The 23459-nt window shown below is 34.2% G+C and overlaps 1 non-coding gene across 1 annotated transcript; it reads left to right on the forward strand.

Annotated features, from left to right (window-relative positions):
* The first annotated feature begins 2166 nt into the window (after window positions 1-2166).
* Window positions 2167-2239, forward strand: TRNAI-GAU (transfer RNA isoleucine (anticodon GAU)). The gene has a single exon. It is a non-coding gene; the product is annotated as a tRNA-Ile (tRNA).
* Window positions 2240-23459: the final 21220 nt, after the last annotated feature.

Here is a 23459-nt window from a genome sequence, read left to right on the forward strand (position 1 = left end):
ATAAGTTTAAATGAAAATACAACAAAAAATGCATATAATATAATAGGCTGTACAAGGAACTCTTGTGGTGTCCAGATCAGATTTTTTTTTTTTTTTTTTTTTGAATTGGGCTAAGGCAATGATTTTGGCCTCCTCTCCTGGCTTTTTCCCCCTGGTTTTCCTTGGTTTTTCTCTGACTACAATTATTTGTATAAATATTCTGCGGAATTTCTTTTGATAATCTTACTTCAAAAATTATGCTTTTTTAATTATGAGTGGAAACATTTTTATGAATAAGCTACTTATAATAAGTTTTTATCACGAACACACTTTTAATTTACGGCTGTTATAGACTTACCCTAAATTACTTTTGTAGACAAAGGCATAAAATCCGAATCCATATTACGATAACAAGATCTGCATTTGATTCATAACTCATCAGAAGGATATGTATCTATAAATCTATCTCTATATGTGCATATAGTGTCCTCATACGGCCTTTATTTTCGCTGTCATTAATCGCAGAGATATTCCAATTACAAAAATGTATTAAATGAATATAAATGTTTATGTTTAGGCATTTTTAAATTTTAGTAAGTCATTCTTATAAATATTACAAACCTAGGTTTTTACACATTACACCGATGTCTAAACTTATAATGTCATCTAAACTCATTTCAACCTTGTTAGAATGATGTCATAATAATGTCATAACTATGTCATAATAGTGTCATAATAATGTCATAATAGTGTCATAATAACGTCATAATAGTGTCATAAGGAAGTCACAATAATGTCATGATAGTGTCATAATAATATCATAATATTTTCTTAGTCGTAATAATGTCAGTCTTTAAAGTATTAGAGTTTCTTATTCTTAGAAATCATAAACTAACATGTTGCTAGAAGATTGTTAGGTATTATCATCAAGCCTTAAGTCCAGAAAAGGGTGTAAAGAACCCTATATTAACTCAATATATTCACAGATAGCTCCGACTTGTGCTTACAAAAGCCAGCATTTTGGGCTCAACTCAACAGGTAACACGTAACGTGTATAGAATTAAAGTAGCCTAACGGCCTTTCACAGGTTACTTAACGAGTAGGCAGGCTCTGACTCGTAAAGGTCGGCGTAAACAAGCTTAATGGTTAGAAGCACTCAATCCCACAATCAAAGACAGTAACGTACCTTCAAGCGACAGAACACGCTTTCCTTTCTCTCTTTCTATATTCACTTTCGAAAAATTTTAACTTCCTTCTACCTCATTTGAATACATGACTCATTAATATTTTAGCACGTAACCGTGGGTTGAAAAACGAGAATGATATAATAAAAAGTTATTTCAAAAATCAAATTAACTGTTAGAAAATTCAACGAATCCCCGTAAAGTATTACACAACGATTCTAAAAACGTGCGACAAAAACTGAACAAGATTTTACATCTTATTCAGGCATCGTACATCTTATTCAGGCATCGTACACAATCAATTTTACATCTTATTCAGGCATCGTACACAAGTTGAAGAGTGAAATGTTTCCGAGGTACATATCTAAAAATGAAATACCAGTTTAGGAAATGTTTTCTGATACTTTTAGATTAAATGACTAGAATTGGGTTGCAGGTTATCGTGAAAAAAAAAAGTATTGATCGAGATAAACTCTTCCCAAAAAGGAAATATTAATCGTTAATAATAATAATAATTAATAATTAATATTAATTAAAAAGCTTTCGATTTCTATATTCGATTCAAATCACTACTTCAATTAAGTCTTAATGACTTTTATTTACACACATTTTTTATATTACAATATATACATAATTCGAGATTAATTTCAAATCAAAAGATGGGGATTATCTTATATATATTAAGTCTTATAAGAATGTTTTAGTAAACAATAGCAGGCATTATAAGGTATTTCCCCGCCTTCTTAGCGTGCCTTCGTTGTGTAGTGGTCTGCACGCTGGGCGCGTATTCCAGTAGTCCGCGGTTCGATTCCCGGCGAGGGCGTTGCTCATTTTTCATCTTTCCTGCTTCCGCAATGACCTAATATCTCTACAGGATCGTCCGAAATAAAAAGGTGGTGGATGATCATTCTGCACACCCATGATTTGGCGATTGGCTCCCCTAAAAGCCCAGTCGCTTTTTAAAAGTGGAGTATATGAGGTATTTCTCTCGCCTTCTTAGCATGCCTTCGTGGTGTAGTGGTTTGCACGCTGGACCGATATTCCAGAGGTCCGTGGTTCGATTCCAGGAGAGGGCGTTGCTCATTTTTCATTTTTTCTGCTTCTGAAATGACTTAATACCTCTACAGCTTAAGTATTGGCCCTTAGCAAATATCTAATTAAATTGCATCAACTTAAAATTTAGAACTATTTCTAGCTCAATTAATTTTAACTCAAAATACCAGATATTGATGTCAAATATCTTGGCCAATTCAAGTCGCACGGGAACAAAACTTTTTTTGTTTTATTTTTATTTATTTATTTATTTATTTTTTTTTTTTTTTTGAGGAATATAACATTTTCCTAATAACAAGCTTAAGAACCAGATACGAATATAAAACATTCTATGATTACGTAAGGACTTTTGTGGACACCGTAAGTATTGTATTTATTAATAGTTTCCAAATCGTCTAAGCTAAAATGCTTGACACGTAACCTATTAGCAACAAAAACCTTTTCTCTTATCTGATATTTTATTTTTTGTTACGCAAAAATGCAAATAGTTCGCTGTTCAGTTTTGTATGCACCTGAATTTGATCAGAATTTTTAATATAAATTTCTTTTGCACAAATTTCAAACATTTTTTTTGATGACTGCAAAGATTGCAACAAAATATGAAATATTAAATGTCGAAATTTTTATAAAAATTGTTTTAATTTTAAAAGCATGAATACTTGTACATTTTATACATTTTTGTAATTTGAAGTATGTATCTACGACCAATGATTGTGAAAATAAAGGCCGGTTAAGCACTTTTAGGGACGCGATATATATCCAAAATACCACCCAACGTTCAGAGCACGTTCAAAAAGCTCGTCGTTATTGCGTCGTTCAGAAAACTCGTTGTCGGTGTTACAAGCATTTAGAACGTTCTGTAACTGTAGAAGTGATAAAGTTGTTATTTCTATGATCCATAGTTCTACTTGGGAGAGCTTTCGATTTCTATATTCGATTCAAATCACTACTTCAATTAAGTCTTAATGACTTTTATTTACACACATCTTCTATATTACAATATATAGATAATTCGAGATTAATTTCAAATCAAAAGATTGGGATTATCCCCCCTTCGTATCAAATTCTATCAAGAGAAACAGAGTAAGCGACCGCTCTCTTCCAAGTTCGTTTTCCGACTCCTCGTTGCCACTGGCAGAAGAGAAACTTTCCCTCATTTTCGCGTTCGAGTTGTAACAAAAGTAGTGCTTTTTACAACCGTATTCTTAGAACGTACTAAAAAACGTAGAACACTAGTACTTTTCAAAACGTTTCTCAGCAGGTTCGGTAACATACGTTCTAACGATGTGTAGAACGCATTGGAAAACATCTTTTTTCAGTTTCCTTTCTTTATTGCATTATGAAATACAAAAACAAATATATGTTTTATCAAAATACTATTTAAAACAATATTAAATATTTCTGATCTATAAATACATCTGTTTTGTATTTTATATCTTGCATTGATATTATATCCAAAATACCACCCAACGTTAAGTGTTTCTTGAGAGATAGTTACGAAAATCGCATATTCGCATATAAATGTACAAAATGACAAACACATTTTCATGAAGATATACCGTTATAAAACATTCTTGACACATTGAATGAGAGCGTATCATCGGTTGTAACCACAACCGATGATACGTTTACCAAAACATTCAGCGATAAAAGATAAGGAACACTTAAGGAGCAGTGCGATGTAGCTTTCTCATGTATTAAACATGTCCTTAAGATATCCGAATGTCACAGGTCGATTATATAGATAAATAAGGATGTGTATAAGGATAATTTAGGAACGATAAACAATAGTTTGCATTGCATGGTTAAATGATTAAAAATATAAATAGTAATTTCTTTTGGTGCTTTGTTATCTACATTTCCACAAGACTTTATTCACAATTTTATTAGCCCAAAGGGACAATTTGCCCAGAAGGGCTATTAATTTCGTTTTGGCATCTTGCGTGGATTCAATATAAACGACGAGGAATCACTATAAACGGCGAATTACTTTTTAAATTGTTCCCACCAAATATTAGAGCACTGTTTTATATTTAAAGAAATTAAATAATGAAGAATCTGCATAAATGTATGTATGTTTCTCGCATTGTGATAAAACAACGTTAACCTAGAGCCATTAAATTTTGAATAACGTACATCTCCACCCGAACATGGACATCTGGAAGCCCAAATCTGAAAATTGAAATTTTTTAAAATTATCTATTTCATATTTTGTAGGGCATTTATGAGTTGTTTGATTAAGAAACTCAACGATTTCAAAGAGAGCAATCGCAACACTGTACGGAGGGGAAAAAAGTTTTATCTCCAGCGCGAGACCGTGTATGTGAAATTCTAAAGACATGTTCTTTAAAATATTTTGAGATATTGCCGTTGAATTGAATTTTAAAGTTTAAGTGCGAAGAGCATAATATTAAATAAACAAAGGTATAAGGTATTTTTCCCGCCTTCTTAGCACTCCTTAAAGGTGCAAAGGCCAGCACGCTCGGATTGTATTCGAGAGGTCCGAGGTTCGAGTCCCAGCGAGGACACTGGACATTTTTCATGTCTCCTGCTTTGAAATAACCTAATATCTCTACAGCGGCGGCCGAACTAATAAAAGGAGTGGATGATGATTCTCCATCACCGGGATTGGTGATTGAGTCACCTAATTACCAGTCACCTTTTAAAAGGGGGAGCATATAAGGTATTTCTCCTACCTTCGTAGCATGCCTTCGTGGTGCAATGGTCAGCACGCTTGGCACGTATTCGAGGGGTCTGAGGTTCGAGTCCCGGCTAGGCTATTGCAGATTTTTCATATCTCCTGCTTCGAAATAGTCTAATGTCTCCAGGAAGGTAATACTCAAAACGTTGAAAAATCGCCTCTTTGTGCGTGATATAAAATCTGAAAGCTTTCAGTTTTTTTTTAAAACTTTTTTATATAATACTAGCGCAAATTTTATTTTCCCCTAAATTTTAATATTTGTGAAAATTTATGCTGACTGCTATTGTTTGGAGCTATAAAAATGTTTATGTTAGTTAAAATGTCTTTTAAAATTTTGTAAATTCATTTAGGTTTCAAAAGTTTAGTTCTGTTATTTTCGATAGAATAGAGCAAGCATCAGTGAAATTAATTTCAAATATTTATGACTTATATCTTTTACCTATGTAATCGAGCATTTTTGCTCCTTCAGATTCTTAGAAATCGCTTTATAGGTACTTCGACCAAGAAGGGGAAATTGGAATACTCAATTGTCTAGAGTAGTTTTCCTATCATGGTCAAATACCGACAAAATTTTTCATTCGTGGTCTAGAAAACGCTAGCGTAATATGTACCCTTGCAGGGCAGAGTATTAAAAAAGAGTTTAGAGAAAAATATTGAAAGAAAGGAAAAAAGAGACAACTGGCTCGAGCGTAAAAATGTAATTCAAAAATCATCGTCGCGTATCGGAACCCAATTTCAGAATACACCTGATCTACAAAAAATAAATAAAACCAGTAGCTTAGAAGTGTTTCCTCCAGAATAAGTTTCAAGATTCTGAAGCCATACATTTTTTATTTTGTATTTTCCCCGAGTTCATGATTTCCGTCATTTTGGGAAGACGTCTGGAAACCTCAAGATCGTCATTTCTGCAAAGTTGGAGGGAGAATCTCTGTACTTGCTTGTGAATTTTGAAATATTGTGCAGTGCTTAAAATAGTTCACGCTTATTATATAACTGCCATGTCTCTACTTTAACGTTTTTATTCTTGCTCGTATATTAAGAGTAAGGATGAAAGAATCCATAGATATGTACCGATACGTTGGCGCCTGCATCCATATAAAAATAAAGTGACAGCATCTAAGTAAGTCTGGAAAGTAAACTTTGAGTATAAAATTTGATAAATATTGATTTCTTTATTATCAATGAGATAGAAGTGAGTAAAAATACGGATAAGCTGCTATATAAATAAACATAATGTTTACCTTTCTTTTATGCACATTTATAATAAATCGAATATTATGTAATTATGAAATTTCTACACTGCACAATCTAGCACAGGATAGTAACGCTAATAGAAGTGATATAGATCGCACAATTCTGTGAGTTACAGTTGAAGTTGAAGAATCTTAGAGAACTGATCAGCGAATAATCGCTTGAGTTCGTGAGATGGAGAACAACGCGTAAGAAGGTGAAATTACCCTTTATTATTTCAATAAAGTTTAACAGAACTCCGTCTTGGAGTTTTACAATAAAGCCGCCACTCGGACTTGAACTTGGGAAACTAAAAACTAAAACTTAACTAATCTTAACTAAAAAGATATAGCCGAAGCTATCAGAATTCTAACAGTGTTGGCCGCTTAACGCTAAATAACGGCGAAGCTGTCAAGAGTCTAAAGTACGGCTGAGAGTAATAATAGCTTAAGAGAGAGTAGCCTAAGAAGGCCAACGCGCTCTAGTCAGAATCACTTGTTCTCTCTAACAAAGTCAATAGAACTTCACAGTTAAATTTGCATTCAGACTTGATTCTAAAACTACGTTCTGGCCGGAAGTTGTAAGCTGAAATTCAGGAAGACAGGAAAGGAACTTTAACTCAAAATTTAACTGTTAGATAAATTAAAATTATCCTTACAGTATATCCGCATTATGACTGAATAGCGAAATATAAATAAAGAATGTATATATATATATAGTATTGTTGCGTGCTTACGGGTTCGTAAGAGATTGAATGCATAAGTCTGATGAAAAATTAACAAAATTTATTTTTATCAGAAGAAATAAAACAAAACGCTGAAATGTTTCCTCAGAGATATTCGTACAATATCACACAGTAGTTATACTTAAAGCTACTAAAACGTTAACTAGAACACAATTCAAAACGCAGAGAAAGCTAATCCGATCTCACCACGAATTCGCTACAATCAACAACAAAAACTTAGTGAACAACTGAATTGAGATGTTTTTCTATGTCTTTTATAAGCTTTCTAATCATGCATGGGAACATTCTGGTATTTTTTCGGGATTTCTGGAAAGCAAATGAGTACAATTTCGAGATATCTCTTTATTAAATACGCTTCGTATTTAAGTTTACGAGGGTGATAATAATTCCGACTTTAATACGCGTGCTCCTGTATTTTTACTTTTTCGGCGTAGCTTTGCCTTAAAACTCGTCACTCGTTGCATTGCACGGGGAAATAAAACAATTTGAATTACAATTCTATTGAAAATAGACAATTATATACAAAATCCGCAATAGTATGTATACAAATAAGTAATAAATCCACTGCTATCCGCAAAGTACAGCATAAAACGAAATAGTTGTACAGTCATTAGGATATTTTGAATCAGGAGAAATGAAAAATGTACAGTGCCCTCGCTTGGACTTGAACCTGAACCACTGGAATATGCGTCGAGTGCGCTACCTTTACACCACGAAGGCTTGCTGAAAGAAGGGAGATAATACCTTATAAAGCTTCAGTTTCAAGGTTCAAATAATTTCGTCACTCAAAGAACACATTCCGATGCTAGAAATAACATTAAAATCTATGTCTTCGTTCTGGTTCATTCTTTTATCAGTCGAAACATTGCATGAATTATTCCAGAAATGCAATTATCAGTCATTTTCTCACCGATCAAACAATTTGTTATTCGATATTTAATTTAAGATTTCATTTCCGACTTTAATTCTTGGGGAATTTACAGCATATCTTGCCAGTGGGTTTTAATACACTACTTCGGCCAACCTAAACGAATGTTAGAACTTCATGTCTAGAACCACAAAATTTACGTTCGAAAAGAAGAAATAAGCAATCTTGGATTTGGTCTTTTTTTTCCCCCCTTCTTGAAGAAGCTGTGTACGATAGCCTACGAAACGGGTATTGTTTTATTGGAATTCTAATACATTTTTAATGTGAATTTGATATTTATTTTAGAGAAATTGTGATTGATTTATCATGTTAATAATTTTTCTCTGAGGTATCTGATGCATGGAATTTCTATAAATACGATTTAAGGATATATATTAAGAGTTAAACTATTTCAAAATTTGAGAAATGTTCTGTATTGACATTTCGTGATTTCACGTAATTATGTAAATAGAAATGTTAAATAGAATAGCGTTTTAAGCTTGAACTGAGATGAAAGTGAATGAATTATTATTGTATCTCGATTTAATACCAAGGCACTAGAGAAGACTACTTTTTTAAAAATCTGTTTACACAAGAAATAAAAGGAGTAATAATGCCTAAACATGCAAATCAAACACATAATAAAATATACTTTATTCTTTATTCGCATCAGTAGTATGTATAATTTTGAATTAATCCATTTGTCTTATTATTGTTACGAATTTGGTATTTAAAAAGCTAATGTTAGTTCAATTACAAATTAAATGGTTTTATTTCTCGCGCAGTGCAGCGCGTGACGAATATTAAAAGAAAGCTAAGCCGGAAAATTGAAAATACAAGAGCGCGTGCATTAAATAAATAAATATCTCTTTTTGATTTCGAGAAAGTACTGGAAAATTCTAGCGCGTGATTTTAAAATCTTATAAAAGGAGGAAAACATCTCTGTAGTAGTTGCTTAGTTTGTTGTTGTTTAGAAAACTACTGTTGTTGATTGTAGCGAATTCGCGGATTAGCGTTCTTTAGCTGTTTTGAATTACGTTCTATTGGACATTTGAGTAGTTAAAAGAAAACTACTGTAAGATATTGTAATACTGCGTGATAATTTGAGAAAATTTAAGCATTTTTGTTGTGATAATAATAAATTTTTGTTCATTTTTTTCATCGGACTTGTGCATTCATTTCATAACGAACCCGTACGCACGCAACAATTTTTGGTGTCAGGAGTGGGGTTTGAATGCCAATAACAAGAGCGATGGAAGAGCAATTAAGGCAGTTAATATCAGCCTTTGCCTCATTTAAAGAAGAAATTAAAGAGGAAATGAAATTGGGCCAGGAATCCGTTAAGGAAGAAATGAAATTGGGCCAGGAATCCGTTAAGGACGAAATGAAAGCCGTTCAAGCTGGTCAAGAAGAAATGAAAAGAGAAATTACCTGCATAATAGAAAATAAATTTGAAGCTATAGAAGGCAGAATTGACACAGTTGAAAATAAAGTTGGACAAATTGAAGAAAAAGTTTCTTCCGTAAAAGATCAAATTGAAGAAAGAGTTTCTTCGGTGAAAGAAGAAATAGAAGAAAAAGTTTCTGCTGTGAAAGAACATATAGAAGGGAGAGTTTCTGCTGTGGAGGAACGAATTGAAGGAAGAGTTTGTGCAGTCCAACACCAAATCGAACAACAAATTGATGATAGGGTTTCTGCAGTATCCAAAGAAGTGGATATTTTAAAGAAATTCGTAGCGACGGCAGGGAATAATAGTGATGGTTTTAAATTCTTACCGATGCCTGCTCGTCCATCTCTGAAGCTATCCACATATGATGGGAAGACATCCTGGCAAGTGTATAAAACACAATTTTCTATAGTTGCGGATGCGAATGGATGGGATTCCCAAGCGAAGGCCTGTCATCTCGCCGCTTCTTTAAGAGCCGACGCAGCGGATATCCTTCAGACTCTTCCCGAAAAGGTTAGATTTCGAAGCTCTGTCCGGCGCCTTGGAGCTGCGCTTTGGGGAGAAATGTTTAAAAGACTACAGCAGGCTCCAATTAAAATCTCGTCAACAGAAGCCTACCGAAACACTTCAGGAGCTCGCCACGGATGTTGAAAGGCTGTCCCACCTCGCCTTTTCGGAGTGCCCGACAGAAACAAGAGAAATCCTGTCGCTGCAATATTTCATCGACGGCATCCGGGATCCTGAAATACAGAAAGCTCTTCGAATGGCAGATGTAAAGGACATAAAAAGCGCTCTGTTGTACGCCATGAAGTTCGAGGCAGCCCGGCAAGCAACTAATAGAGATCGCTACCCAGTTAGAGCTGTGCGAGTCCATGAGCCAGTGGATCAACTGATGGCTCGTTTAGATGATTTAGCCAGACAAGTCGACGCTTTAATACGGAGTAGGAGGGAGAAGAAAGTGGCTCTAAGGTGTTGGAGATGTGGTAGTGAAGGTCACCTAAGACGGAATTGCAGAACACCCCAGGGTACGGAATATAAAGCATATGATCTTACCAGACAAGTCAGTGGCTTGAGACGGAACAGAAGTGAAAAGAAACTAATTCTAAAATGCTGGAACTGCGGAGTTGAAGGCCACATACGAAGAAATTGCAGAACATCCCGAGGTACGGAAAATAAGACCATTTCCCAGCAACGACGCAGTAAACAAATTAGTGACCATATCGAGGAACGGAGGTTGCCAGATAGGGAAAAACCTTGTTTTAAAGCGCTTAAAATTTATACAGTGAGTGGCAACAGTAACGGAATGTCCATTAATGGGAATATCGATGGAGTTCCTTGCAATATGATCATTGACACAGGAGCTAATGTTACCATCATTAGGAAAGATTTAGCTGAACAGTTTAAAGATAAACTTATTTGGACGCCATCCTGTGTTACCCTTCAGACTGCGTCTGGTGATAAAATCGACGTAAGCATCGGAAGTTAAACGTAAGCATCACGTTTGGAAATGCCGCCTACCATCACACGGCTTATGTAGCGGATATCACAGATCCATGCATACTCGGATTGGACTTTTTAAGGAAATACAGTTTTTCCTTAGACTTGAAAAACAACAAACTGCTTTCAGCATCTGATGGCATGACTATCCATCCTCAGAAGATATCCTCACTTGGAAATGTCGACGCCTTGTCCGAAAGACCCAGCTCGGGAAGCCGCCGAAACCATGCTAGGGTCAAAAAGAAACGCAAGACTACCAGCTATTCTCCATCTCAGAAGCTCTTCGGTCGAGACCTTCGTCTGCCTTGTGACCGCCTGTTTGTTCGCCGTACGGATGCGCCTTCATCGCCTGAGGAACACATCCAAAATGTCCAGGCCCGGTTTGAGGGGATGCACCGTTCTGCACGAAAGCGAGTCAACTTGGCGACGGAGAAAGTGAAGACCAGATACGACACGCGAGCTACTAGACATAGATCCAACAAAGGAAACAAGGTGTGGTTGTGGAACCCGATTCAACGAAAAGGACTGAGTCCTAAATTACAGTCACCTTCGGATGATCCGTATACAGTGTTGAACAGACTAAATGACGTCATGGTTCGGATTCGTAAGTCTTCGAACTCTAAACCTAAAGTCGTTCATTACGACAGGTTAGCTCATTACTATGGCCATAGTACGTAATGTAAATAATTGTAAATAGTATCAGACCATGGTCCTTTATGTTTTTAAATGTGTATTTGATTTGATTTGTATTTAGTATTTGTTTTGTATTTAGTATTTGATAGCATTTGATGTGTTTAAGTTAGTTATTGCATTTATTGTTCATGTTGTTTGATATTGTGATGTAATGTTTATGCCTCAGTTGCATTTATGCCACAGTTGTAAGTTTAGCTTCCTGTCCAGGGATTGTACTGCCCGGGACGTGCAGTCCTTGGGAAGGGGGCAGTGTTACGAATTTGGTATTTAAAAAGCTAATGTTAGTTCAATTACAAATTAAATGGTTTTATTTCTCGCGCAGTGCAGCGCGTGACGAATATTAAAAGAAAGCTAAGCCGGAAAATTGAAAATACAAGAGCGCGTGCATTAAATAAATAAATATCTCTTTTTGATTTCGAGAAAGTACTGGAAAATTCTAGCGCGTGATTTTAAAATCTTATAAAAGGAGGAAAACATCTCAGTTTGTAGTAGTTGCTTAGTTTGTTGTTGTTTAGAAAACTACTGTTGTTGATTGTAGCGAATTCGCGGATTAGCGTTCTTTAGCTGTTTTGAATTACGTTCTATTGGACATTTGAGTAGTTAAAAGAAAACTACTGTGAGATATTGTAATACTGCGTGATAATTTGAGAAAATTTAAGCATTTTTGTTGTGATAATAATAAATTTTTGTTCATTTTTTTCATCGGACTTGTGCATTCATTTCATAACGAACCCGTACGCACGCAACATTATTTAAGGTTTACTTGAATTTCTGTTTTCGTCAACATCTTTCAGTATGAAAACTGTAAAGTATCATTTAATTTTCTAACTCGTTATTTTATGTTAATATCCTCTTCTATCAGTCTAGTTTCTATTTCCCTGTTGGAATATAAATTTCTAAGCCGCGCGATTTTCAAATTTTATTTGGATTAAATAAAGGGGCTTTTGCATCTTTTCTCTGTCTCTGTGATGCTTACAAGAGATAGTAATAACTCTCTAATGGTTCAAATAATGTTTCCAAATCGACAAATATAGAAAACCGACAACCTAATTTTAAAGATCTGGGTGGTAACAATCATTTCGGGCGTAATTCAGGAGAACAATAAAAATTGCATTGATACTAAGGATGGCGACGAGGATTAAACAAAATCAGCTGTGTAAACACTAATCATGCAGAGGTCTTAATTTTTACAGCAATAAAATTATTTATTTTTGATTATGGCAAAGCCCATGGGGGCCATCATCTTAAAGAAATGGTGCCATGCCATCATGGAGGATATTTTAAATGAAAATGGTTCCTATTCACGTTACAAGTGGGAAAAACAACAAAAACGTGATAGTCATCCCGATATCTGACACATTTTTAAACATGCTTTACTGTCTGTTCTCGTTTCCCACCTACTATTCCCTTCCAGATTAAGCTTTCAGTATAGCGTTATATGTAAATGAGGTACAAAGAGTATTTAAAGGAAAGTTTCGTTTACTTAAAGAGAACAGCTTAGGAGTCCTTGAGTGGTGCCTGTTTGCGGTCAGGTTGCATCGTTGTTTAAAGCTAACTACGGTCGGCCGTATTGTATATTCCTGCTGATATTCGCCGATCAGTTTAATTAACGGCAAATTATGTTAAATAATTTTGCACAGCTTTAGCTAAGTTCAGTTTAGTTTAGCATTAGATATTAGATTAGTTCCTTACTTTCTTATCTTGATTTAAAGCCCAAGTGGAAGCTTTTCTGTAAGCCCGAGAAAGGGGCCATCTGTATTCCTAGTTTGATATAATGAAGAGGAAGTTTAACTCTTCTCTGGACTTTGTGGTTTACACACTTTGACTCAAAGATAAGTCGTTGCATTGTTGAACTAGTTTCTACGAAGTCAATCATATATAAAGTAGTTAGAACATTACAACAGTAATGAGGGATATTGGATTTTTTCTGGGCGAAAAATCCAAATTAAAGAAACTGCCGAAAGGCCTTTTGTATACTATGTAATGCCTAAAATCAGGTAATTAGTAATTAATATATGTAAACTACCTTTTCCTAATACTAATTAACTGCAAAAAAAATTTCTTTCAAAGATAAAAAAACTTAAATATTAATATGCCTGGGAAGAACATTCAAAATTGGCTTATCATTACTATTATTGTTCTTGCTAATGAATGAAATTAGTATGCATGTTAAACTAACAATTTAGTAAAAGTTATTATTACAAAAAAACTCCTAGGCAACTCCCCTTGAAAATGAAGATAAAAATAATATTGATGATAATAAACAGAGATTCAGTTTTGATACTTAATTGTTGTAATTACTGTTACGTACTTTAACAATTTTGCCATTATCATTCATAACAAATATACAACACATTTTTCTTCTTTCGCTAATACTTTAAACAGTTATGCAGTTACTACATTTTTATTTTAGTGCACAGCTAAGCATTAAAATAAATTGTTTCATGTTTAACTTTTTTTTTCTTTTTTTGCCATTTACCTGATTAGTTAATGTATTTCAGAAGTAATACTTTCAATTTTATAAATGAGTTTTTTTCATTTTGTTAATGATCTATTAAATGCTGTTATCCATGCTCCAGTCACAGAGATGATACAGGATTTTCGAATAATATGCAATTCTAAGTCTGATAAAAGCTATTCATTTTAATTGCGTCCGGAAAATTAAATTTGCAAGAAAATAACTGAGATTATTCTTAATGAACGGCCTCAGGAAGTAAACTTGCCAAATATAAAAAATAATTTTAAGAATTAAATATTTTCTTGTGGAACAGAGTTTGAATAATATCATATTTTACTCACCCATAAATGCGCAAAGTAATTAGTGCCAAATTACGTAATCCCAAAATTAATCATTAAAATGTATTAGTAAAGATTTGTTATTTAAGAAATATAATTTTCTTTTAATTTACTCGTACTATGCAAATTAAAGACCAATGCTGGTAAAATATCATGCATTAGATAAAATATCATAAACAGTATTCTGGAATAAAATATCACAAACACTATTCATAACAGTAAACTAAATAACTAATAAATAATAACAGTAATAACTAAAATTAATTAAAATGTATGGGTTATATTGCATTTAAGGTAATGGCCTTATACTTGCATTCGAAATAAAAATTAAGACAATTTCGAAATCTAAATTAAATTATTAAAATAAATAGAAATTCATTCGAAATATATAATTTAAATTATTAATTAAAGCAAATATGTTCCCTTTAAATTTATAATTTTTTTTTAAAAACGCTGACTACTTTAAAGTTCGTAAATTAGTTGTTTGGATGTATGTCTGTGGCATTTAATATATTTAGATCAAAATGCAAAATTGAAAACTAAGCAAAACACAAATCAAAAATGGCCTTGTTTTCAGTTAAATGTCCAATGCATTTTGTGGCTGATCTAAGGCAAGTTATTCCGCATAAAGAAGGAAATCCCCCCCCCAGAAAATATCCGAAAGTGCATAAGACAAAATCTAGAAATACAAATAAAATTCATGATGTCTTTATGCAATGTCAGTAATTCTCTGAAGAACTAGCAACATCCCATTTCAGGTACATTACGCATCTAGGACTTAGAGAATCGGTCAGTGTGCCCAGGTGTCCAACAACTTTTACCCTTGTTTCACTACTCCGGGAACATCAGGAGTGTGTGTTTATAAGTGGTTAGCATTGTTGTTGTTCTTGTTGTCGTGTTCATACTACATGGAAGAATGGTTCCCAGAACCTGTTCCAAAAAGAGGTTGGACCACCAATTTTCAGGGAGAGCCCACGGGGTTGGTAGGCAGTCTGCCGCACCTCTTCCCTTCCACCAGACTACACGAGAGGGCTTTCATCTCACCATATATTTAAAGAGTGCCCCCACCATGCCGCAAGGAAATATACATTTAGAAACATCTATGTCTTGTCCGGAATTCTAATCCGAGCCCTTCGGTACCGCAGTTAAGCTCCCCTAACCACTCTACCGTCTGGGCGACAGTGGTTAGCATTATTTGATTAATCTACGTAAAGCTCAACAATGTTTATCTACCTAAATTTTCTGCCGCTTTTTAACTTAGAACTCTCTTCTATTGTTGCTGTTGTTGTCTTGTTCATGTATTTAATGGAAGAACAGTTGCCAGAGCGTTAAGGAGGTTGGACTTCTTCTTCTACCTCAGTTTTACGAGAAGGCAACCCGGGGGCGGGGTCCGACGGTCTCCCACTTCTCTGCCCTACCATCAACCACACAACACGAAAGAACTTTCGGTTCGCCATATATCTGAAGTGCCCCATGCCGCAAAGACACTACACGTTTACAAACCTCCATACTTTTTCCTGGGTATGAGCCTGGGACCTTCGGTACTGCAAGTATGCTCCCATAACCACTGTGCCATATGAGTGGCAGAACTCTCTTCCTCTGCTAAGGATCTCAACAACTGATTAGGAATCTTTTCAGGTGATTTCGCATCGACAGATTTGAAGATCCCTTCATTCTGCAACGAAATTACAGTTACAGGTATGCTCGTCTTATCATGGATTTGAATCAGATACCGACAGCGTATGTAATTAACTCTCATATCGTAAAATCTGGGTTCTGAACCAAAGGAACAAACTGGCGTTCCAGATTCGTTTTGCAGATTCATTTGCCCTGAAAAGCTAAACGGGTATTATGTTACCATCTCCTTAACGTCAGCGAAAAGGGATTAGTTTGAGTGGTATATTGCTAATATAAGCGGATATAAAGTTGAACATGCGAACTAGCTTCACATCGTTGCCGAAGATTATGTTATTAAGCATAACACAGAGAGATGATAGAATGGAGCACAGTGTTTGCTTTTTATCAAGGTACCATTTGTTCACATTTCATGTTTCCACAGTGCGCCCGAATTTATCTCACATTGTGGATGATAAAGTGAAGAGATGCAGAACTTATGCAGAACTATGGTGAACGCGAAGGCGAAAAGCTTTTCATCAGCCTCCATCAAGACCTGTTTTGGATTTGAAAAAACCTTTTTTCAAGGCTATTTCTTTTGTATCACAACTCATGAACATTATCATGAAAAGTAGATTTTAGATTTTGTATGGGGTGATTACACCCTTAACTATGTGGGATCTAATTTTCTTAGCTATGATTCAATGCAACTAGATTAATTTAAGTGTTAATATTGCAACTTCTGTCAAGGACTTGAAGATATCACGGAACAGAGGAAGAGTAAGAAAGACCCCTTTAGTGCACACGATATTTTACAGACAGCATGGACTTATGTGCTTACAGTCATCCACTACTTCCGGTAAGAAACATGAAAGATAATGTAACACTAAATTTAAAGATAAGAGTAGTGCAAAACTATACAATTCATTAATTTAGAAAGTTTCGATGGTTCGGTAAAAGCCATCGAAACTAGTCCTGTGAAAATTTGAAAATATAACGCTGATTTTTGTTGTTTGATTTCTAAATTATTACTTGTATCTCAATTATAAAATTCAATTTTAATCTAATAGGCTGTCTCATAATTGAATACCGGCAGGATACTAATTCGGCGGCAAGAATGCGAAGCCAATATTCAAGGTTAACAGCTGGTAGAAATAACAGCATGCGCTATACACTGGCGAGGAAACGCGAGTGAAATAATGAAATAAGAGAAGAGACAAAATCGTTCTATACTAAAATAACGATTAGAAGAAATAAATAAAACCCTACAACTATATAACTCTCATAAAGTCCTAGAAGGTGCAATGCTATCATCATATAATTAATTAAAAGTCTCAATTTTGTGAACGTGGGAAGAGGTGGGCTAGAAAGTGTAACGAGAAATTAACGTAATTCCCAACATTATATAAATATATTGTGAATAGACTTTTATTTATGAAGTATTATAAGAAAACAAATTGCAGTGTTTATTCAAATCATCATACAACAAGAACCACCTATAGAGTAAAATGATAAAATTTTTCTCACATGTATTCAGTTTCGATTCCCAACCAAATAGAAATTTTGTTTTAAAATGTTTTATCAATTTTCCTTGTAATAAATTCCTATTTATCTTTTCTATTGTTTTATTCGCATTGACTTGTTACATAAATATATCAAAATTATAATTTCGATGCTTGAAATATCCACATATACATTTACAATTTTCGTATCAATAAACATAAATACGCTGCAGTATCCTAAAAATGTTTGCAGCCTAGGAAAGCATGCGTGTTATACATGTTACATAAGAAATTTATCAGGATTTTACCTGGATTACCTACAAATAACGAAAATGAATGGGAGAAGTAAAGCTGAAACCATACAGCAGCGTCTGTAATAAAATATTCTGACTGGACTTAGTTATAACCGAAAAGGTAGCTTTTAATCTGCAAACCGCAAGATTTGATATTTAACGACAGGATTTCTGCATACGAGTGATCTAATTGCTATTGCGAACATTAAAGGTTTTGAATTATTACGGTCGAACTATTGGATGATGAACTATGTGATTACCTCTGGCTATTTTATGGGAATTTCCCATAATGCTTAATCCCTTAGTATTGCACGTTCCAAATCAATAGCAATTTGTTTTCATGAAGAAAAATTTAGTAATTTATTTTTATCAAGAAATATTCATATGTTATTCAGTACCATCTGTTCACAGATTCTCAATCATAGTAGAAAGTTCAGAGTTCTCAAAAGTTTCGCTATATGGTTAAAAAATGTTAAATTAAAAAAACAAAAATTGAAAGTTATCAGATTTTATAATACGCTCAAAGAGGCGTTTTTTTAACGTTTTCTGTGTTATCTTTATTTCTTAAATATGACGCTCTTCTCACTTAAACCATAAAATTCAATTCAACAGCAATATGACAAAATAATTTAAAAAGAGGATATCTTTAGAGTTTCCGATGCACAGTCTCGGGAGCTGGAGATAAAAAATGTTTTTTTTCCCGTACAATGTTGCCATTTCTCGCTTTGAAATAGTTCAGTTCGTTAATAAAAAATTTGTTAAAGCTTTACAAAATTTGAAATAGGTAATAAAACCAAATCCAAATTCCAACTTAGAGCTTCCAGATGCCCATATTTGGAGGAAGATAACGTTATTCAAACTTTGATGGCTCTAGGTACTGTTGTTTCATCCCAATACGAAAACCTAACATGCATTCATGCAAATTCTTCATTATTGAGTTTCTTTAAATATAAGGCAGGGCTCTAATATTTGGTGAATAACAACTTGAAAAGTGAAACACCGTTTACAGTGAACCAACGCAAAGTGCCCAAACTAAATTAATAGCCTTTCTAGGCTAACGCCCTTTCGGCTAATAAATAAAAAAAAATCTTTCAACATGTTTCAAATTCTATTTTAATAACACTCGTTCTCTCACTTTGTTTAAACGCTCATCATGTTAAGGGTGGTCCTGCACGACTTTGAAGAACGGGGAACGTTCTCTGAATCACATGAAGTGTCTGACCGTCAATCACGTTTCAGATAGAGGTCGGTAGACTCCAATCACACGTTTTTTGTCATTAACTCAGGTCATGAACGGTAGGAATGTGATGATGGGATCATTTTGTATCCTTCTTCCTCACGAAAAAACGATATCTATGCTCGTTGTACTCTGCTAAAATTACGACCTTGAACTATGCGTGAAGTAGCAAGATGTTGCGGCAAATGAACGAAAGTGGAACAAATAATAACGTAGGATTTTGAGCTGATAATAAGTAAATAATAATGACTAAACTTTTCTTTAACTCATGCGGTAGGGAGTTATCTGCTTACTAAAAAATGTTAAAAGCTCAAACATTAGCAAAAGAACATGGCTCTAATGCTGGAAAGAAGAATTCTGTTTCATGCTAAAACATGACTGAAGAACATTATTGCATGCTAATTAGATATGTTATCGCCAAAGCTCGAAAGTCTTTAATGTGCACATTACCTAGCTAATCTGCAAATTAACTGAATGGCTCCATTAATGAACAGAGTCAGGAGTTTTCTACATTTAACATACGTAATGTGCACATTAACGGCTTCCATATCGTTAAAGTTAAAAAGTTTGTTTCTCTTTCTATTCCTTCCCCTCTCCATCAACTTTTAGTTTGGTTTCGCTAAATAGCCGCCAATTTCTGCGACTTTTGGCTACTTATCGCCAAACTTGGCGCCAAATTTGGTGATAAAAAATCTTGGCAAATTTGGCGCCAAATTTGGCGATAAAAATTTAGACACTGAAGTTCACCAAATAACTTAATTACCTATGCTGCTAAGAATTTCAAAGGTAAACAGACAACCTCCTGTTGATTAGCAGAGATTCAGAAAATGTGACTGACAATCTATGTGTACTGCAAAAAGGTGTCGCAAAAGCCATTTGCTATGCCATTCAAAGTGTCACCAGTCTTTAGATTGCATTAATAAGTTAGCATAATTTTATCATATTGTTGCATGCGTACGGATTCGTAATAGATTGACAGGTAAATAAAATAAAAAGTTAATACAACTTATTCTTATCAAAAGAAATATGAAAGAACGTTGGAATTTTCCTCAGAGTTATTCGTATAAGTGTTCACAATATCAAGCTGTAATAATCAGTAAGTAGCGATACTTCAAACTACTGAAAACAACAAATATAATGCAAAGTAGAGCGCATTTAAAGAGAAAGCTCATCCGATCTCATTATGAACTCGCAAAAACTGCAGCTGCTAACTAAACAACTGAGCTGAGATGTTTCTCTCCAAATTTAAATAGTTTTTAACTGGCCGCGCTAGATAATTCTAGCATTTCTGCTTTTCGAGATTTCTGGAAAGCTATAATAGGATGAAATTACCATTACAGCTAACACAGTAGTCAAATACACTTATTAAATTCCGATACAAATTAAAGAGATGCCTGTTTATTAAATGTTAAATGCACGTGCTCCTGCATTTTTACTTTTCCGACATAGCTTTCACGGAAATATCGGTCTCGCGCTGCTTTGCAAGGGGGAATACAACAGTTTAAAAAAATCTGAAAGGTTTCAGATTTTAAATTACGTCCAAAGGGGCGCTTTTTTTTTAACGTTTTGTGTGTCACCTTTATTTATTAAATATCATGTTCTTTGGACTTAAACCATAAAATTCAGTTCAATAGCAATGTCGCAAAATAATTTTAAAATGAGCATATCTTTAGAATTTCCGATACACAGTTCCGCGCCCTGGAGATAATTTTTTTTCCCCGTAGAGTGTTGCCATTGCTCGCTTTGAAATCCTTGAGTTTGTTGATCAAAAATTCGTTGAAGTTTTACAAAATATGAAATCGTTAATAAAACAAATTCCAAATTTCAAATTTGGGATTTCAGATGCCCATATTCGTAGGAGGATTACGTCATTCAAAATTCAATGGCTTTAGGTACCGTTGCTTTATCACAATTTATTTATTTTATTGCGAGAAATATACATACATTTATGCAGATTTTTCATTATTTAATTTCTTCAAATATAATGCAGGACTTTAACATTTGGTGGCAACAGTTTGAAACGTGAAACGGACATTTATAGTAATTCAACGCAAAATCGCAAAACGAAAACAATTGTCGTTCAGAAACGAAGCCCACTTGGACTAATTATAATTCTACTAAAAATAGATAACTAAATACGAAATTAGTAACAATATGTTTTGAAAAATTAGTTGATGATCGATTCTATCAGCTAATTCGTTCACGTTTGATTATAGTAACTTGATTCCTTAGATATCGAAAAGTAAATAAATAACTTTACATTAATTTAAGGGTACAGAAACCTTGCTCTTATTCCGGCTAAGACCTTCACTTTAACGAGTACCTAGTAGCCATTACCTAGATAATCTGTATAATAACTAATTTCTGCACTTTAGAGGTAACATATATATAAATGCAGGCTGAATATTTTTTATCGTAAATAGCGAGATGATTTTAAGATTAAGTAATGATTAAGTAAGAGCACTTGAATAAGTGAGGAACATCAGGTTATTACCAATATCACTTGCCTGAAGAGGGTGAGCCCAAGCCCACGATATTCATCGTAGAAAGGGCTCAAATGCGCCTGTCGTTAGCAAGAACTTTGAGCACTATATAGGTGCTCAAAGTTCACTTTAGCTCAATCCCCTCCAGTTTTGAGAAACAGCTTCTCGGAGCGGCGGACCCAAGTGTCTCCCACCCCGCTTTCTATACCACCAACCTCGCGAGAGAATTTTTGCCTCGCTGCATATTTAGAGTACCCCCGTGCCACACAGACACTGTACATTTTCAAACATCTATGCCTTCTCTAGGATGAGTAGATCTCCTGGGTGGGCTATATTAAATCACATTGTCTACAAATTTGCAGAAATAGTTATTTTTTTAATTGTATAGAAGAATAAATCAATTTTTTAAATTTAATTTATAAAACTATTTGGAATGTTGATTATGGAAATGTCAGTTCTTACAGATAAACATAAAAAAAACTTTTCTTCTTTTTAGAGTTATATAAGTGAAAAATATTTATTATTATTATAATACCTGATGAAACAACTAAAAATTTCAGTACGGAATGGAAATTCATATGGAATCCTCTGCATCCTTTCTGTGCCTTTTCTGATTATAGTGTTGCTTTAACATTATACACCCAAAGCATGAAACAAGCAATCCACCTCTATATATAAAGAATAAAGTCTGTGTGTGTGTTTGTTCGCTAATAACTTAATCACTACTATAGCTATATCGTCACCAAACTTTCTGCAATTCTTTTCGGGTCCTGGAAAAGGTCGACATCCACATTCTTTCCAAAACTAATTAGCTAAAATCAGAGATATTAATTAAAATCTCGAAAAAACGATAATTTTCGCCCTCATTTTTCCGAGTCTCGCAAGCTGGAAATGAAAATCTGCTTTATTTCGAAAGTTGTTGCTACTGCTCGCTTTGAAATCCTAGAGTTCGTAAATAAAAAATTTCGAAGTTTTAAAATGAAATAAAAATAGCATTGCCAAGCATTAAATATATTATTGTCGATTCCAAAAATTCTTAGGAAATCATTCCGACTGACCCTATCTTCGTATGAGTTTAATCAGCTGAGATATTAATTAAAAACTCTGAAAACTCTAATTTTCAGACTCACTTTTCCGAGTGGCAACTGTCTCGCGCGTTGGAGATAAAAATGCTTTACTTAGAAAAGTGTTGCTACTGTTCGCTTTCAAATGTTTGTTAATCGAAAACTTATATGGTTTACAAAACATATATATATATATATATATATAATGCATAAACATGAAAGTGTCGGGGACGGTTACTCGAGTTTTATAGGATTTCTCTACAGTAATTGATTTTTACTCCAAATTGAATTGACTAAAAAGCTTCATAAGAATAAGTTTTTTGAGTATCAGCATTGGTTCATAATTCCTACTATTCGCGGAAATATTTGGCCTGACTAGAATTGCCGGTTTGGCTTTAACTTATAACTCGAGTAAAGACGAAACACTTTCGTATTTACGTATTTTAATCAATTATTGTTCATTGAACGGGAGTTGGTTTGTTCCCCTTGAAAAGTCAACTAATTTCCGATCAATGACAATGATTACATGTTTTAATTTTTCCTTTTACAATTGAAATATTATTCTTCGTGATGATTGAACTCCAATCCCCGTTAAAACATTATTAACATTTTGCTTTCAAATTACTTCAAAACATCTTTCAAAATATAACTTACCAGTATGGATGCACACTAGGTAGGTAGGTTACGGAGGACTGGAACGCCTGGTGTCTAACAGAGGTAAACAGGTATGTGTTCCAAACCCTCCTCTAACTACGGCAAAAGCTTCCTGGAACAACACGAGGCTGCACCAGGAGATTATTGAGGTTGTCAAAGGGAAGTACATGGCCTTACAAGGGCATTAGTAGGATTGTATTACAGTTTGAAGAGGCAAGCTGTGGTGTTACAGATAGTAGGTAGTTAAACTAAAAATACTTGGATAATAAGACGTACGCATAAAAAAATAAAAAAATAAATAAAATTTAAAAAAAAATGCATAGGCAACAATACATAAAGCACAATGCGTAAAATGCATAAACAGAGAGCACAAAAAACAG

The sequence above is a fragment of the Stegodyphus dumicola genome, chromosome 5 (assembly GCF_044657685.1).
Source record: "Stegodyphus dumicola isolate Sdum_Otavi_A_Nest chromosome 5, ASM4465768v1".
Lineage (NCBI taxonomy): Eukaryota > Metazoa > Arthropoda > Arachnida > Araneae > Eresidae > Stegodyphus > Stegodyphus dumicola.